The following is an 18,863-nucleotide window of genomic DNA, read 5'->3' as shown; positions in this document are numbered from 1 at the left end:
CAACTGGGAACCACTGACCCAGACTCAGTTCCTGAATTTCTGTGACCGCTTCCATGGCAGCCCCTCTTGGGCCCCTGGTGTGAGGTCCTTTGCTTCTGGCTTCTGAGAGTTTCCTTGCCTGATTCCAGGCTGGGCTCTGTTTTGTCTGGTGGATTTTGTTGCCACTGCCGTTGTGTTAGTGGCATCCAGGTCTCTGGGTTGCTGCATGCTTGCAGTGGGAGGAAAGCCCTGTCTACCATGTTCTCCGCCTCCCCTTCATGCTCTGTGAGGACAGGGGCCTTGTCTGGCGTGTTCACTGAGGCATTCCTGACCACTAGAACTGTGCTTGGCACAGAGTAGGCACTTAATAAACTCCTGCTACATGAACAAAAGAACAAGTGTGGATGCTTCAAAGGAAGACTTGCACCAGCTGACCTCCAGAGTGGGGAAGGGGTCCCACCTAATAGGAAGAACACCAAGACTTCCCCAAGAGGAGAAGGAACGGCTCCCCCTTTCTCAGCGAGGCCAGGTGTCTGGACCCTGTGTGAGATGCTTTCTATACTAGCCCTTGTTGGGGTGTTGCACCCATTTTACAGATCAAACAACCCAAGGTTCTCAGAAATTAAAGACTCATTTAAGATGCCAAAGCTCACGAGTGGATGGCTTGATGCTGAAGCCAACATTTTTTTTTTTTTTTTTTTATTATACTTCAGGGTTTCAGGGTACATGTGCACAATGTGCAGGTTTGTTACATATGTATCCATGTGCCATGTTGATTTCCTGCACCCATTAACTCGTCATTTAGCATTAGGTGTATCTCCTAATGCTGTCCCTCCCCCCTCCCCCCACCCCACAACAGTCCCCAGAGCATGATGTTCCCCTTCCTGTGTCCATGAGTTCTCATTGTTCAATTCCCACCTATGAGTGAGAACATGCGGTGTTTGGTTTTTTGTCCTTGAGATAGTTTACTGAGAATGATGTTTTCCAGTTTCATCCATGTCCCTACAAAGGACACGAACTCATCATTTTTTATGGCTGCATAGTATTCCATGGTGTATATGTGCCACATTTTCTTAATCCAGTCTATCGTTGTTGGACATTTGGGTTGGTTCCAACTCTTTGCTATTGTGAATAGTGCCGCAATAAACATACGTGTGCATGTGTCTTTATAGCAGCATGATTTATAGTCCTTTGGGTATATACCCAGTAATGGGATGGCTGGGTCAAATGGTATTTCTAGTTCTAGATCCCTGAGGAATCGCCACACTGACTTCCACAATGGTTGAACTAGTTTACAGTCCCACCAACAGTGTAAAAGTGTTCAAAACTGGCTAGCCATATGTAGAAAGCTGCAACTGGATCCCTTCCTTACACCTTATACAAAAATTAATTCAAGATGGATTAAAGACTTATATGTTAGACCTAAAACCATTAAAATCCTACAAGAAAACCTAGGCAATACCATTCAGGACATAGGCGTGGGCAAGGACTTCATGTCTAAAACACCAAAAGCAATGGCAACAAAAGCCAAAATCGACAAATGGGATCTCATTAAACTAAAGAGCTTCTGCACAGCAAAAGAAACTATCATCAGAGTGAACAGGCAACCTACACAATGGGAGAAAATTTTTGCAACCTACTCATCTGACAAAGGGCTAATATCCAGAATCTACAATGAACTCAAACAAATTTACAAGAAAAAAACAAACAACCCCATCAAAAAGTGGGCAGAGGACATGAACAGACACTTCTCAAAAGAAGACATTTATGCAGCCCAAAAACACATGAAGAAATGCTCCTCATCACTGGCCATCAGAGAAATGCAAATCAAAACCACAGTGAGATACCATCTCACACCAGTTAGAATGGCCATCATTAAAAAATCAGGAAACAACAGGTGCTGGAGAGGATGTGGAGAAATAGCAACATTTTTAACACCGTCTCAGCTCAAAAGCCCTGAAGGCCACTTAATTCTGCCAACCTTCAACCATCTTGTCATAAGGTGAGCCCGCACTCAGGAGTGACAGGAAGACGGAATTCACCTTCCTATAGCCCAGACTCCTCACAGGCTACTGCTCCACCCTGGCTCTTCCCACTGGCAAAGCAGATGCAGACCCAGAGCACACCTGTGTAGCGATGCCGATTGTTCAAACGCTTCCTTGCCAGGTGGTCAAGAGCCACAGCTCTGAGCCTTCCATGTGCCCTGTGCTCCAGCACTGTGGCCCAGGTCCGTTCTGATTGGTCAGGGTCCCTCTGTGTTGGTAAATACTTTGCGTATCACCCCTGCTCCCAGGTTCTCCAGGCAAGAAACTAGGGGCCAGGTGGCCGATTTGGGCGTTTGGACCACTGGGCAGGACACCAGAGCCTCACTGCACTGGTGTTTCTGTGGCAGCTATTTTGGGTGACTGGCTTTCCTCTCTTGTTTTCCATGGACACATCCTTGACCCAAAGCAGATATTCTGTGTAGCTGATGTGCGTACAGATTGCAAATTCAATTGCGGAAGCATAGAGAGGCATCCGAAGAGGCATCTTATGAGAGTCAGTCAGGACTGGTAATGAGCAAACCATCACCTTGAATAGCCTCTGAGAGGTACACAGTAAAGGGCCAGAGGATGACAGAAACAGAAAGAGGGTCAGAGGACCAGAAAAGAGCAGGAAATGTTCACTGAACACTAACTAGATGCTTTATATGGGCTCGGTCATTTAATTCTCATAGCTACCCATTTGAGGTTGATGTTATTATTATTCTCACTCTGCAGAGGAGGAAACTGAAGCAAGAGGTTGATAAACTTCCCCAAGGCCAAAAAAACCAGGAAATGGTTGAGCAGGGATTTAAACTCAAGCCCTCGGGTTCCAGAGTGGTGCAGGAAGCCTCTAAGCTTGACCTTGATCTGCTGCCACTGAAGCTGATGAAGGTCATAAAATGGGAATAAATAACACTAGCTTCAGAGGAAGTGACGGAGGAAGGAGCAGTGTAGTCAAAGTGCTCAGTGCAGTGGCTGACACACGGCAGACATTCAACTAATGGAAGGTAGCTAGCTACTCGACTCAGGGTGCTGAAGAAACACAAAGCCATGCCAACATTAAATGAGGTGCTGACATTAGTTTAGGGGTGTGGCCTGTTCTATCACTATGCTCCTAACCGCAGGGTACAGGGAGAGAGAGAAATGTACCTATTTTGCTCAGGCCTAGAAACTGAGGCCTGAGATCAAGCCAAACCCACGGCATTAGACTTCGTAGGTGAGTGATCCAGCCAGTCCCCACAGTTGCTGTCCCCACACCTGGCTCAGCCGCCAGCGCCTCTCCAACCCCAGCTGTCACCCGGGTCCACCCAGTGGAAATGCTCCTAGTGCAGAACCAGCAACAGGCTCTGGCTGCATAGCCCTGGGCCCATGGCTGCTGTGGCTGCCTTTTGAATTTGCCAGGGAAGCTGAGCATCCTTCTTTGCACACACGAGGCCACTTGGCTCAGTGTCTGAGGATGAGATGGGAGGCAGCCAGGCTGCTGGGAAAATGTGGAATCGCTCTCCGGCGGAGGCCAGCCTGGAAGCGAGAAGTGAAATCAACAAAGCAGAGGACAGAGCAAACGAATGAAGAGCAGGAGTGCGAAATGGGCCGCAAAAGTGCAGGGCATTGTCCTTGAATGCTACGAGATGCTACCAGCTCACCTAATCAGTTCCCTTGCTCCAACGGCTTGCCTTGAAATTAAGTGTTTGCGTCAGGCTGGGTTACTGCAGGGAAGGGGTATCAGGACCTCCTTTGCAGCATCAGGGAAAATAGGGGACCTCAGATGGCCCAGGCCCTACCCCTGCCTCCTCAGCTTCCTGACTGAGCAGAGTGGATCCAGCCACTCAATGATCAGTAAAGTGGAAATTAAAAGCTTGCTGGGCTGGGTTGCTCTTGTGATTAAACCAGATATAGAGCCTTAAGTTCTTCACCCACTCAGAGCATTAGATGCTTGGCAACTCACTGCTTCTCCTCTGGGGCTGCTTTCTCAGGCCAAGGGGGCAAGGACTAGTCGGTGGTAAGTTCTGCTCAGTTTGTACCTAGCTCAGCCTACCTTCTTCACTGTTGAAGCAAGCAGGCATGGCCTGGCATGCAGTAGGTGCCCAATAATGAATGAATCCCTGTTGAATGAATGGATGAATGCTTTCCAGTTTACTGAAATCTTTCATCTTTGGCTACTCAACAAGTGGGCTCCCCAGGCCTCAGTTTCTAGGCCTGAACAAAATAGGTACATTTCTCTGTCTCCCTCTACCTGAGAGCTGCAGTTAGGAGCACAGTGATAGAACAGACAGCACCCTCAATCTAATGTCAGCACCTCATTTAATGTTGGAATGGCTTTGTGTTCCTGCAGCACCCTAAATGAGTCAAGTAGCCAGCCATCATACCTTCCACTTGTTGAGTGTCTGCTGTGTGCCAGCCATGGCATCGAGCACTTTGATTAGGCCGCTCACTCCTCCACCACCCCCTGTGAGGCTGGTGTTATTTATCTCTATTTTATGGACAAGGCCCATGGCTTGTCACATAGCTAGTAAGTGGCAGAACAGGGATCAAACTCAGGTTGAAACTTGCTTCTAGGAATCTCTGCCTCCCTAATCTGTACAGCAATTGAAGACTATTCGTTCATTCATTCATCTCTATCTTAGTCAGTTTAGGCTACTATAACAAATATAACATTGACTTGGTGGCTTAAACAACAAACATTTATTTATCACTGTTCTGGAGGCTGGAAGGTCCAACGTCAAAGTACCAGCAGGTTCAGTTCTTGGTGAGAGCTTGTTTCTTGGCTTGCAGATGGCCATCTTCTTGCCATAATCTCCCATGGCAGAAAGCAGAGAGACAGAGGCAAGCTCTGGTGTCTCGTGTCTCTTCTTATAAGGTCACCAATCTCATTCAAGAAAGCCCCATCCTCATGACATAATTATCTCCCCACCTCCTAATACCTCCTAATACTATCACCTGGGGGCTAGGATTTCAACCTATGAATTTCGAGGGGATTTCTTCACCCATTCATTTAAGAAACATCAGGGAGTGTCCACTAGATGTCCTGGCGTATGAACACCCTGTGTTTGCTCCTGTGGGGGCTCGCAGTACAGTGGTAGGAGGGGGAGAGAGAGCAGACACATAGGAGAGCGCTGTAAGAGCTGTTGTAGAACAGTGAGCATACTGCTGTGTAGAGAGAGGGAGCACAGAGAGAAAGGAGCCCGGAACTCTACTTGCAGGAGGTTACACCAGGGAGAACACTTCAGGGGAAGCTTCACAGAGGAGAGGGTAGCCTTTGAATACTTGCTGCTGGCTCTCCAACTCACCCATTTCCATGCCTTCCTCCTTAACTTATCCATTGTCTCTAGGACCATCTTTACTGCCTAATGGAAGCAGAACCTTGAAATAAGCCTTAGGAACATAGTTCATGTGCCCATGAAGGGAGCTCTCCTTTCTTCTACAGACACATGGACTGCAGGGGAAGAGTGAAGGCTGGGACACTCTGACCCTCATACCCCCACATCCAAAGCTTGGCACCCTTCTAACTCCAGGGCTGTGAGGTTTAGTACACACGCATAGTACACAACCTACACCAACGCGCCACCCAATAGATCTCAACAAGAATAGGTCAAGAAGAGGTCTCCATGTGTGTGCCAAAGATTGTGTGCTTCCATTCATTCATCCAGCTTCACAGACACCACTGAGAGCCAGCAATGAACTATGCCTTGCTGTGGAAGTTGTAGGACACACAGTCCCTGCCTCAGGAAGCTCAAGTCTAAGGGGGGAACAATTATGCACAGCCAATGACAGAATGAAATAAAGAGGAAATGCCAATCCAACCAACTGGGGGGGTTCAGAGGATTTACAAAGAAGGTGATAGATAAGCTGGGCCTTGAAGAATGAGTGGGATTTTGATAGTGGGATGCTGACTCTCTGGTCTACCCTTCTGGGAAAGCTCCACTGTCTTCAGTGGCAGCAAGGAACAGAAGAAGCATTCAAGATGCTAGCTATCACACTGCTGCCAACCCTGGCCAATTTACAAAAGCCACCAGGGGAATAAGCCCTGCCACCATTGCCCAGCCTCCCTACTAGGTCGTGATGATGCCCCAGGTGAGGCCACGTCGATTCACGAGGCCCTTGATTTGTGGATAATGGTCTCAGTGATGCCAGAGGAGGGAGAGGCAGGTGCCCACACAGTCAACGTTGAGACCTGCAGTCTCACCTTGTTTTTGTCCAACCCAAGTCCACCCCTTCACGCCTTCATTCTCTTGCCTCTACATCTTCCCCCAAGATATAATGAGACGTCAATGGTCCACTTCTAATCATAGTTTTCATGGTTTGTTTATGGATCTCCTGATTGTAATACCAGTCACCAGGCCAGCCACTGAGGGAATGCTATAGTATCCTAAGCTTACTGTCAATTGCATAAGCAATTGAGATGCAGATCAGTTTTCTCCTGGTGTTTCTGGGGGAGGATGGATGTTTCCAGCCACCCTCCTGTGTGAGTCAAACTGGACAGAAATGGTGAGCTGAGGATGAAAGTAGTGTCTGCTCCACAGATCACTGAGGTGGGCAAGTGGGGCCTGGCACTGTCTCTAACCACAGCCACCAGCATGGAGTGGGGGCTGCCTGGCATGTTCTCAGCTGCACCTTCTGTTCCACTTTCAATGTCCACCTGTGCTTTGGGTCTCCTCACACGTGGCCTTGCTGAATGGCTGTCCCCTCTTCATCACATCACTTTCTCCTAGTCTTTATAGAACGAGACCCACTCTCTTGATTTACTTAACACTTTTAATTCTACCAACATAACAGAACTATGCCCACACACATATAAAAATAACATTATTCCTTTACAACCCACTTAAATCATTTCTAAACAAATACATGTTCATTACTTGTCCTAATATACACGCTTCCTCCAAAATCATAGCTTTTCTCATCAAATCTACCCAACAGTAGATTTGGGTAAAACTAAATTTGCCTACAGAAAAAGTAGGCATTAGAGGGAGCTGGATGCCCTTAAGTCATGACTGGCAGCCTGGCATGGGAATCCAAGGTCACTAATAAAAGACACACAAAAGTCAGAGCCCAACCCAGCAACCACAAGCTCCTCCGACTACGTCAAAGATGGCCCTCTCATCTTCCCGGGCGTGGAGTCTGCTCCCTCTCATTTCCTCAGCCATGGGCTTCACTGTGCCCAGGCTTCAGATACAGCGGCTTCATTTGCCTGCCCTTCTTGGGCTCACCCTGCCATAACCTCCCCTAGCTCATGTCTGCTTGTGATTCTTCTCTCTGACCCCGCACACCGAGTGGACCACAGAGTGGCTGACCCCTGGCTTTTCTTGGGGAGCCTCCAAAGAAATCATTCCTGGGACAGTCCAGACGGGTAAAGACAGGAATTTCCTGGGCCCCAACACCTAGGCACTCCATTCCAGCTGGTGTTAGTGCAGAAGGAAGTGCATTCAAGACTCCAAGGAAAATAAAAGCTCAGATATGAGGAACCATCTTGATAGTATGTAACACTGAAATTGCTTCTCTCAACCCCAATCTGAGTAGCCATCAACTGATAATGGAAGAGACACATCCCTGTTACTTGATGAAGTCTCTCTTCATATTTGCTCCCTTATCTTGATTGATTTTGTGTAGAAAATAAGATAAAGACTCAGGGTTTAAAATAAGGCTTTGTCCTTTACCTAAAACCTGCATGGAAGGAGGAGGCGAAGGGAACATTTGCAAGCAGGAGCTGATTGACAATCACATTGCTGAATGTATCAAAATTATGGGCTTTCTATTATGCCAGGGTACAACCTAAGACCCTCTCTGAGAAGTGCCTTGTGGCCTGGACAGGAGGAGGGGCTTCATGCTTCTCTGCAGATAAGGGGAAGACAAATTGTATAATTTAGCAAACTCCAAAAAGGCTAGTTGAATGGGATTTGGATAACATTCATTTAAAAGGGGTCAGGATGTTTGTCCAGCAAAACGTTAAAAAGCTATCATTTTGTTGTGATTATAGATTTCTTCCTCTCCCCACAGGTCATATTGGTGCACATCTATTATGGAGTAAATCTCTTTATTTCAATCATCTCTTCTCCAGCTACAGTCTCATGTGCAACAGCACTAGGAAGATGATTTTTCCATTTGGGTTACATTTTTCTTTGTTAAATTTATTCTTCTTGAGATCATTCCACTGTTAAGAATCCCTTGTCCAGCAGCAGGGAAAGATAAATATTTCTTTAATTATCTTATTTATAAATAAGATTATAAATAAGATAAATAAAGATAATATAGATAATATCTACAGATACTTTGAAACCTCACTTCTTACTGAGATGCCTATGATTTCCCATCCCCTCTTCCTCGAGCTCTACTGGCTAAACCTGAGCCAAGTCTTCCCAATTCTTAGAGCAACCTCAGTTGTTCCAATTAGAGTCCCCGGAATCTATCTTTCAGGTATTTAAATGTTTCTCTTTCTTACTAAGAAAATATAAGACTACTCATTCTCACCTTCTTTTTGCATTTTTTTGCATTTTATTCTGCAGATATGTTAGTAAGATTCAGTCAGGAAAACAGAAACTTCTCCAAGTATTTCAAATAAAGAAGGATTTAATGCGGATAATTTGAGGCTTACCACACTGTTGGATGAACTAAGAGAATGAAAGTCAGAAAAAACTACCACTAATTTCAGGAAATTAGAACATACAGGAATCTCAGGAAGCTGCCACCAGAACCTGTGTCTCTCACCACCCCAAAGAGGGTAAACTGTAGCAGGAGGTCCCGTAAGCCACTGACGAAACCTCCGGCAGGTCTACTGTTTCCTGACGCCCAGGTGATTCTGTCTTGGTGCAGGAATAAGAATGACCTCTGTTGTTCTTCTACTTTTCAAATCATGCATGGGTGCCTCCCACCTCCTCCCATTGGTGGAGTCCAAATCAGTCTTCCTGGTATGGGATGCCAGGAAATGCAACAGTTCCCAGAATTCCAACCACACAAATATGGCAAAGAGCTTTGAAGGGAGTGGCAATGAATGTTAGTTTCCTAAATCCAGTACATCGGAGGTCCACAATTCTATAAATTATATATATATACATAATTTGCTTTTTTTTTAATTATACTTTAAGTTCTGGGATACATGTTCAGAACATGCAGGTTTGTTGCATAGGTAGACACGTGCCACGGTAGTTTGCTGCACCCATCAACCCATCACCTACATTAGGTATTTCTCCTAATGCTATCTCTCCCCTAGCCCCCCACCCCCTGACAGGCCCCTGTATGTGATGTTCCCCTCCCTGTGTCCATGTGTTCTCATTGTTCAACTCCCACTTATGAGTGAAAACATGCGTGCTTGGTTTTGTGTTCCTGTGTCAGTTTGCTGAGAATGTTGGTTTCCAGCTTCATCCATGTCCCTGAAAAGGATGTAGACTCATCCTTTTTTATGGCTGCATAGTATTCCATGGTGTATATGTGCCACATTTTCTTTATCCAGTCTATCATTGATGGGCATTTGGGTTGGTTCCAAGTCTTTCCTATTGTGAACAGTGAGCAGCTTTATATATATAACCCACATTTTTCACATGAGGCAATAGAGCTCAGACTTCTTAGGTAATTTGTCCAGGGACACACAACCAACCAGGGATCACAAGTCAGATTTCTGAGCCCATGCCCTTTCTACAACACTGCCCTGCTTCATACAATAATCTAGGAAACTTCTACAACCTATCATGTCCTTCCTGCAGTGCATCTGCAATGCACTGCCAAGGACAAGTTTCTCCCAATCCAGGGGCCTCAGTTTAGGTGTCCTTATTTCTCAGCATTTCCATGCAGCTATGTCTCCCGCTCTCTAAATGTTCTTTCCCAGACGGTCCTGATGCTGGCACTGCATGTCTCCCCCACCAACTTCAACTGAGCCCTAGTTGTCCGGTGCTGTCTGTGAGCATGACATTTTTTGCCTACTTTCAATTTGACATTGTTAATCTTCAAGCTAGAGCACAGAGAAGGAGTCCTGGCAAGCCTCTGCTCTAACTTCCCAGGTGCCTCTTCAGAAGTTGTGCACATGGCCCTTGAAAGTCGGCTAGTCGCCAGTCCAGTCTTTCAGGAAATACTATGGGGTTTCCCAGGATTATGATCAACTGCATAGGCCACTGAGGTACAGATCAGCTTTCTCCTCGTCTTTCTCAGGGACAATAGAAGTCTCTTGCCATTGTCTCATGGAGTAAAACTAGACAGAGAAGAGAGGCTGAGAAGAAAAGCAGTAGTAGCTTCATAGATAACCAAGCCAGGTAAACAGGACCCAGGATTTTTTTATTCTGGCCTGGAGAGAGAAGGACTTTTCTTTGACACGAAGAGCAGAGTCTAAGCACCTCATGATGTCTCCAGCCAGAAGCCCACCAAAGTACTTACAATCTCCAGGAGACTTGGTTTTCCATCCCAAACAAAGGAATAATTCTTACTCATCCTGTCCATGGGAATTAAGGATGTGTGATGAAGTCCTAACTCAGAGCTCACTCCCAACTACAGGAAGAGATGAATGACAGGAAGAAATGCAGCACTCTAAACAGTAAGGTGCTCCACAATTTGCCTCTCTGTTAAAAAGAAATGTGCGGGTTTGGAGGGGGGTACGAACAGGATTATCCACCCACGGTCTGCCACCACTATTTGGAGGTCATGGAAGAGGACAGCAGAGAAGGCCATTCTACAAAGTGATGACTTTTCAAAAGTGTTTAGTAAGTTGGCATGACAATCATTAAGACTCATGAAAGATGAAGCCAGGTGATCGCTTCTCGGCCTTTTGGCTAAGATCAAGTGTGAAAGATGAAGCCAGGTGAAATCTACACATAATGACACATAACGACATGGTAGTGTTTTATCAGTGCTTATAACCTCACACCCAAGAGCATAGATGCCAACAGAGCTCATCTCTGGGTTCACTCATCCGTGGGACACACTAGCCATGCTTCTGGCTGCACTGTTGCCATACCCCAACAGTGAACAATCTGAGTTCTTGACTTTGAACTCAGACTATTTTAAAATAGCATGCACAATGTAAGGGTCTAGAAGCTGGGGCACAAAGAGGTGCCCTGCCTGCTTTTGACTCAGGCATTGCCCTTACCAGTCCTGAGAGAGAATTTTGAGAACAACATGATTTCTATTCTGGAATTGCTAGGAGGTTCCCCAGGGAAACACTCAGTCATAGGCTAGACTCAAAAATGGATGTTCTAAAGGCAGGAAACTGATTTAGATAGCAAGGAGAACTGTACTGGATTTATAATTCTGGCCCTTGATTCCTATGCATGACACTAGGCATTGCCACCAGAGCTTAACTCAAAAGGCCTTGGCTCTATACCATAGGATTAAATAATATCAAATGTTCTCACATATGTGTATATAGGGGGCAGGTCCAAGATGCCTAACATACACCCAGAGTAGACTTAACATCAGCGTGGGTTAACTGAGTCCCAATAATCTTCTCAACATTATACCAGGGTTCAGAAGCCAAATCCCAAGCGCAAAGCGTTGTGCTTGTCCTCCCTTTGGAAAGCAAAACAATAACACACTTCTACTGGGGACACAATGAAGCCTGTGAGAGCCTATCCCAGGCTACAATCTCCACATACTGTCCCTGTGTCCCAATACACTCCCCTGACCTCTCCATTTATTCTGCCATATTCTCCATGTGAAATATTAGCTACACTGCAATGTGTTTCTGGAATGGGGTCTCTTATGACTCTTTATAAAGAGGACAAACTTGGCTTTCATCAAGCTTTAAATAAATCAGAGCATCTAAATTGGAAAGGAAGAAGTCAAATTATCCTTGTTCATAGATGACATAGCATCATATTTAGAAAAATCTAAAGACCCCACCAAAAAACTGTTAGAATGGATAAACAAGTTCAGTAAAGTGATTTTTCAAGTTACAAAATCAGCATACAAAAATAAGTAGCATTGCCATACCCCAACAGTGAACAATCTGAAAAATAAGAAAGCAATCCCATTTACAATAGCTACAAAAATAGTATAACAAAATACCTAGGAATAAATTTAACCAAAGAAGTAAAAGATCTCTATAATGAAAAGTATAAAACATGATAAAAAAAAAAAAAGGTGGAAGAGGGCACTCACAAGAATTGAAAGATATTCTATGCTCATGGGTTGCAAGAATTAATATTGTTAAAGAGTTCATACTTCTAAAGTGATCTACAGATTCAGTACAGTCTCTGCTAAGATACCAATGACATTCTTCACAGAAATAGAAAAAACAATCCTAATATTCATATGGAACCACAAAAGACCTGAATAGCCAAAGCATCCTGAGCAAAAAGAACAAAGCTGGAAACACTGCTTGACTTTAAAATTTACTACAAACTACAGTAACCAAAACAGCATGGTACTAACATAAAAACAAGCATATAGACCAATGGAGTAAAATAGAGAATTCAGAAATAAATCCACACATTTACAGCCAATCCATTTTTTAAAAAGGTGCCAAGACTATACACTAGGGAAAAGACAGTCTCTTCAATAAATGGTGCTGAGAAAACTGGATATCCATATGCAAAAGAATGAAACTAGATCCCTATTTCTCACCATATACAAAAATCAAATCAAAATGGATTAAAAACTTAAATATAAGACCTGAAAGTGTGAAACTACTAGAAGAAAAGATTGGGGAAACACTTCAGGACATTGGCCAGGACAAAATATTTTTGCGTGGATAAGACCTTGAAAGCACAGGAAACCAAAACAAATGGGATTATATCAAGCTAAGACGTTTCTGGCCTGGTGTGGTGGCTCACATCTGAAATTTCAGCACTTTGGAAGGCTGAGACGAGAGGATCACCTGAGCCCAGGAGTTCAAGACCAGCCCAGGCAACATAGTGGGACTCCCATCTCATAAAAAAAATAGAAAAAAATTAGCTGGGTGTGGTGGCATGTGCCTGTAGTCCTAGTTACTTGGGAGGCTGAGGTGAGAGGAGAGCTTGAGCCGGGGAAGTCGAGGCTGCTGCAGTGAGCCATGATCGTGCCACTGCACTCCAGCCTGGGCAACAGAGCAAAGCTCTGTTTCAAAAAATAAAAATAAAATTAAAAAGTAAATAAATTTTTAAAAAGCTTCTGCACAGCAAAGGAAACAATAAACAGGGTGAAGAGATAGCCTACAGAATGGGAGAAAATATTTGCAAACTATCCATCCAACAAGAATATATAAAGAATTTATATATACCAGAATACATAAGGAATGCACACAACTCAACAGTAAAAAAATAATAATAATTCTATTAAAACATGTGGTATATGTACACAGTGGAATGTTAGCTGAATACAGATTTTTCAGAATAAGACATCCATGTGGCTGACGAGCATATGACAAAATGTTTAGCCAGGCATGGTGGTGCACACCTATAGTCCTAGCCACTTGGGAGGCTGAGGCAGGAAGATCACTTGAGCCCAGGAGTTCAAGGTTACAAGTGAGCTGTAACTGCACCACTACACTCCAGCCTGGGCAACAGAGTGAGACCCTCTCTCAGAAAGAAAAAGAAGAAAGAAAAATGCTCAATATCACTAAATAAGGGAAATGCAAATCAAAACCATAATGAGATATTGTCTCACCCCAATTAACACAGCTATTATCAAAAAGACAAAAAATAACAAAAGCTGGTGAGGACACAGAGAAAGGGGAATGCTAGCACACTGTTGGTAGGAATGTAAATTAGTACATCCATTATGGAAAACGGTATGGAGGTTCCTCAAAAAACCAAAAATAGACCTACCATATGATCCAGCAATTCCACTGCTGGGTACATATCAAAAAGAAAGGAAATTAGTATATCAAAGAGATAGCTTGCACACCCATTTTTATTGTAGCACTATTCACAATAGCTAAGATATGGCATCAACCTAAGTGTCCATCAACATATGAATGGATAAAGAAAATGTGGTATGTATACACAATGAAATGTCGTTCAGCTATAAAAAAGAATGAAATCTTGTCATTTGCAGCAACATGGATGGAACTGAAGGTCATGTGTTAAAGCAAAATAAGCCAGGCACAGAAAGATAAATATCACATGTTCTTACGCGTATGTGGGAACTAAAAAAGTGGAGGTAGAGAGTAAAATGACGGTTACCTGAGGCTGGGAAGGGTGGAGAGGAGGGAGGAATGAAGAGAGGTTGATTAAAGGGTATGAAAATGCAGTTAGGTAGAAGAAACCAGTTCTAGTGTTCAATAGCACAGTAGGGTGACTACAGTTAATAATAATTTCTATTTCAAAACAGCTAGGAGAGAAGATTTGGAATGCCCCCAAAACAAAGAAATAATAAATGTTTGAAGTGATAGATATCCTAATTACTTGATTTGATCATTATGCATTACATGTATGTAGCAAAATATCATATATACCCTATAAATATGTACAATTATGTCTTGATTCAAAAAAATACACATACACACACGCACACACACACACACACATATGAAACAAGGCAGGTTCTACCACTGTTCTTGGATTGGCTAAATCATAGTAACTATACAGATATTAAACATCTAAAAAAATAATTTTTAAAAAAATTAAAGTAACTCTTAAACATTAAGCAACATGATGCCGCTTCTGAGTTGAAAAAGTCCATGATAAGGCCATGGTAGACTATTCTTTCACATTCTAAGGCTTATGGTACCAGAGTAACAGTACAACAGTTTTAGGTGTTGAGGGGATATTTGATGGATAAATTTTTGTTCTGGATGGTGAGAAAGAAAACTACCTTTCTACTTTCAACACTCCTCTTCGATGAAGCTTCCTCCAACTGACCATGATCTGTCATCTACAAAAATGCTTCAAAGCTAAGAAATATGCTTATCACCCTCACTAATGAGGAGGAATATAGAGTGAATAAAAAATGCTTTTTATTTTTGCTTCATGAATAGCAGTGGTACAGAACTGTTCCCAGTTCCAAGTAAAAACAATTTAAAATGATAAGATATATGTGGGATTCCAGTCACAGTCATCCAACAAAAAAGCCCATTTCCTAAGACTTGTGGGAACAGGACTGTATAAAGATGGGGATGGAAAGCATCCATTTACCTCTACTTCCTCCAGAACCCCCATTAAAATGATAAAAAGGAATACAAATCCACTGGCACATAAAGAATTGGAGAGAAAACAAGAAGAGACATTTGGAAGAAAAAAAAGCAGATGGATGAGTGGGAACTGACTTGGCTATGTTGTAAGCTGGCTTCAGGAAAGGTGGCACCAGGTGCCCATGAATGTGAGGATGAAGATGAGACTAAAAACAGAAAAACTGATTAAAAGACTTTAAAGGAGCAATTAGGCCTTCAGGTTGCCTCTCCCCTCTGGGAAACTGGAAGATGGCTTCTCAAACACCCAACACTGGAAAGGCTAAAGCCAAAAAACTGTGAACACCAGGGACAGGTATAGAACAAGGGCACCAACTAAAAACCGGGGCTGAAATGACTATGTCCATACTGAATACTGATAGAGCCCCCACCGCCAACCCAGATTCTATCCTTCTTTCCCATCTCAGCTTCCAGAACATTGGTTCCCAGGACTCACCTTCTTGGTAGGCAATTAGAAAATATTTTTTTAAGGCTTCTGAGCAGCTCAAGAGGAAAAACCATTAAGATACTGATACCAGAAGCTAGCCAGATCACTGCATACTGAAGCTCATAGAAAAGAAAGAAAGAAAGAAAGAAAGAAAGAAAGAAAGAAAGAAAGAAAGAAAGAAAGAAAGAAAAAAAAAAAAAAAAAAAAAAAAAAAGCTTGTGCCAAAGGCAGCAGTGGTTAATAAGCATTCCATTTGCAACTCCACATTTTCCAACCCACTTGCAGTTAGGTGGAGTTAGGTGGAGCCTAACTGTAACTTGATATGACCGATTGACTATAGGCAGAAGTGGCATGGACTGAGACATATAAGAACCAGTATACAATTGTCTGGCTGTCCCTGCTGAGGTGCCCAAAGAGACTGCATGGTCCGGATGAAGCAACTATAAAATGATGGAATCTCTATGAACCTGGTCCCCTGAGTGTGAAGTAGAGTTCTATAGAAAACATCACTAGATATGCTGTGTGAGAAACTAAACTTTATTTTGCTAAACCACTGAGAACTGGTTGTTGTTTATTTCAAAACATAAGTCTAGTCTCTCCTAGCTAACACAAAACCACACACACACACACACACACACACACACAGAATTTTTAATCACCATTTTGGTGCATAATGTTAAATTAGTATCAAGGATCACCAGAGTTCTGAGAAAAGTCTCTAATATAAAAAATAGAGGCCACAGCATGAAGGGTTGTTGAATTTTGTCAAAGGCCTTTTCTGCATCTATTGAGATAATCATATGGTTTTTGTCATTGGTTCTATTTATATGCTGGATTACGTTTATTGATTTGTGTATGTTGAACCAGCCTTGCATCCCAGGGATGAAGCCCACTCGATCATGGTGGATAAGCTTCTTGATGTGCTGCTGGATTCAGTTGGCCAGTATTTTATTGAGGATTTTTGCATCGATGTTCATCAGAGATATTGGTCTAAAATTAAAAACTCTCAATAAATTTGGTATTGATGGGATGTATCTCAAAGTAATAAGAGCTATCTATGACAAACCCACAGCCAATATCATACTGAATGGGTAAAAACTGGAAGCATTCCCTTTGAAAACTGGCACAAGACAGGGATGCCCTCTCTCACCACTCCTATTCAACCTAGTGTTGGAAGTTCTGGCCAGGGCAATCAGGCAGGAGAAGGAAATAACGGGTATTCAATTAGGAAAACAGGAAGTCAAATTGTCCCTGTTTACAGATGACATGATTGTATATCTAGAAAACCCCATCGTCTCAGCCCAAAATCTCCTTAAGCTGATAGGCAAGTTCAGCAAAGTCTCAGGATACAAAATCAATGTGCAAAAATCACAAGCATTCTTATACACCAATAACAGACAAACAGAGAGCCAAATCATGAGTGAACTCCCATTCACAATTGCTTCAAAGAGAATAAAATACCTAGGAATCCAACTTACAAGGGATGTGAAGGACCTCTTCAAGGAAAATCACAAACCACTGCTCAATGAAATAAATGAGGATACAAACAAATGGAAGAACATTCCATGCTCATGGGTAGGAAGAATCAATATCGTGAAAATGGCCATACTGCCCAAGGTAATTTATAGATTCAATGCCATCCCCATCAAGCTACCAATGACTTTCTTCACAGAATTGGAAAAAACTAAAGTTCATATGGAATCAAAAAAGAGCCCACATTGCCAAGTCAAACCTAAGCCAAAAGAACAAAGCCAGAGGCATCACACTACCTGACTTCAAACTATACTACAAGGCTACAATAACCAAAACAGCATGGTACTGGTACCAAAACAGAGATATAGACCAATGGAACAGAACAGAGCCCTCAGAAATAATGCCACATATCTACAACCATCTGATCTTTGACAAACCTGACAAAAACAAGAAATGGGGAAAGGATTCCCTATTTAATAAATGGTGCTGGGAAAACTGGCTAGCCATATGTTGAAAGCTGAAACTGGATCACTTCCTTATACCTTATACAAAAATTAATTCAAGATGGATTAAAGACTTACACGTTAGACCTAAAACCATAAAAACCCTAGAAGAAAACCTAGGCAATACCATTCAGAACATAGGCATGGGCGAGGACTTCATGTCTAAAACACCAGAAGCAATGGCAACAAAAGCCAAAATTGACAAATGGGATTTAATTAAACTAAAGAGCTTCTGCACAGCAAAAGAAACTACCATCAGAGTGAACAGGCAACCTACAGAATGGGAGAAAATTTTTGCAATCTACTCATCTTACAAAGGGCTAATATCCAGAATCTACAATGAACTCAAACAAATCTACCAGAAAAAAACAAACAGCCCCATGAAAAAGTGGGCGAAGGATATGAACAGACATTTCTCAAAAGAAGACATTTATGCAGCCAAAAGACACATGAAAAAATGCTCATCATCACTGGCCACCAGAGAAATGCAAATCAAAACCACAATGAGATACCATCTCACACCAGTTAGAATGGCAATCATTAAAAAGTCAGGAAACAACAGGTGCTAGAGAGGATGTGGAGAAATAGGAACACTTTTACACTGTTGGTGGGACTGTAAACTAGTTCAACCATTGTGGAAGTCAGTGTGGCAATTCCTCAGGGATCTAGAACTAGAAATACCATTTGACCCAGCCATCCCATTATTGGGTATATACCCAAAGGATTATAAATTATGTTGCTATAAAGACACATGAACACGTATGTTTACTGGGGCACTATTCACAACAGCAAAGACTTGGAACCAAGCCAAATGTCCAACAATGATAGACTGGATTAAGAAAATGTGGCACATATATACCATGGAATACTATGCAGCCATAAAAAATGATGAGTTCATGTCCTTTGTAGGGACATGGATGAAGCTGGAAACCATCATTCTCAGCAAACTATCACAAGGACAAAAAACCAAACACTGCATGTTCTCACTCATAGGTGGGAATTGAACAATGAGAACACACGGACACAGGAAGGGGAACGTCACACACCGGGGCCTGTTTTGGGGTGGGGGGAGGGAGGAGGGATAGCATTAGGAGATATACCTAATGTTAAATGACGAGTTGATGGGTGCAGCACACCAACATGGCACATGTATACATATGTAACTAACCTGCACGTTGTGCACATGTACCCTAAAACTTAAAGTATAATTAAAAAAAAAATAGAGGCTAGAACGAGTCAAAGATGGCAGCTTGGAAAAACAAAGATTAATCAAGAGAAGATTAAGCATTGAGATTAAACATTTCAATGAAGTAAAATAAAGTATTTCACTCAAAAGATATGACCAAAAATGCTATAAAAAAGAAAACTGTATT

The 18,863-nt window shown here is 42.8% G+C and overlaps 1 pseudogene; it reads left to right on the top strand.

The window, feature by feature from the left end:
• The first annotated feature begins 361 nt into the window (after window positions 1-361).
• On the top strand, window positions 362-2,535 carry LOC129481738 (uncharacterized protein C15orf32-like; annotated as a pseudogene).
• Window positions 2,536-18,863: the final 16,328 nt, after the last annotated feature.

The sequence above is a fragment of the Symphalangus syndactylus genome, chromosome 5 (genome assembly GCF_028878055.3).
Source record: "Symphalangus syndactylus isolate Jambi chromosome 5, NHGRI_mSymSyn1-v2.1_pri, whole genome shotgun sequence".
NCBI lineage: Eukaryota > Metazoa > Chordata > Mammalia > Primates > Hylobatidae > Symphalangus > Symphalangus syndactylus.
Note: the sequence above shows the minus strand (reverse complement) of the source record. Positions and strands in the feature narration are given on the sequence as shown.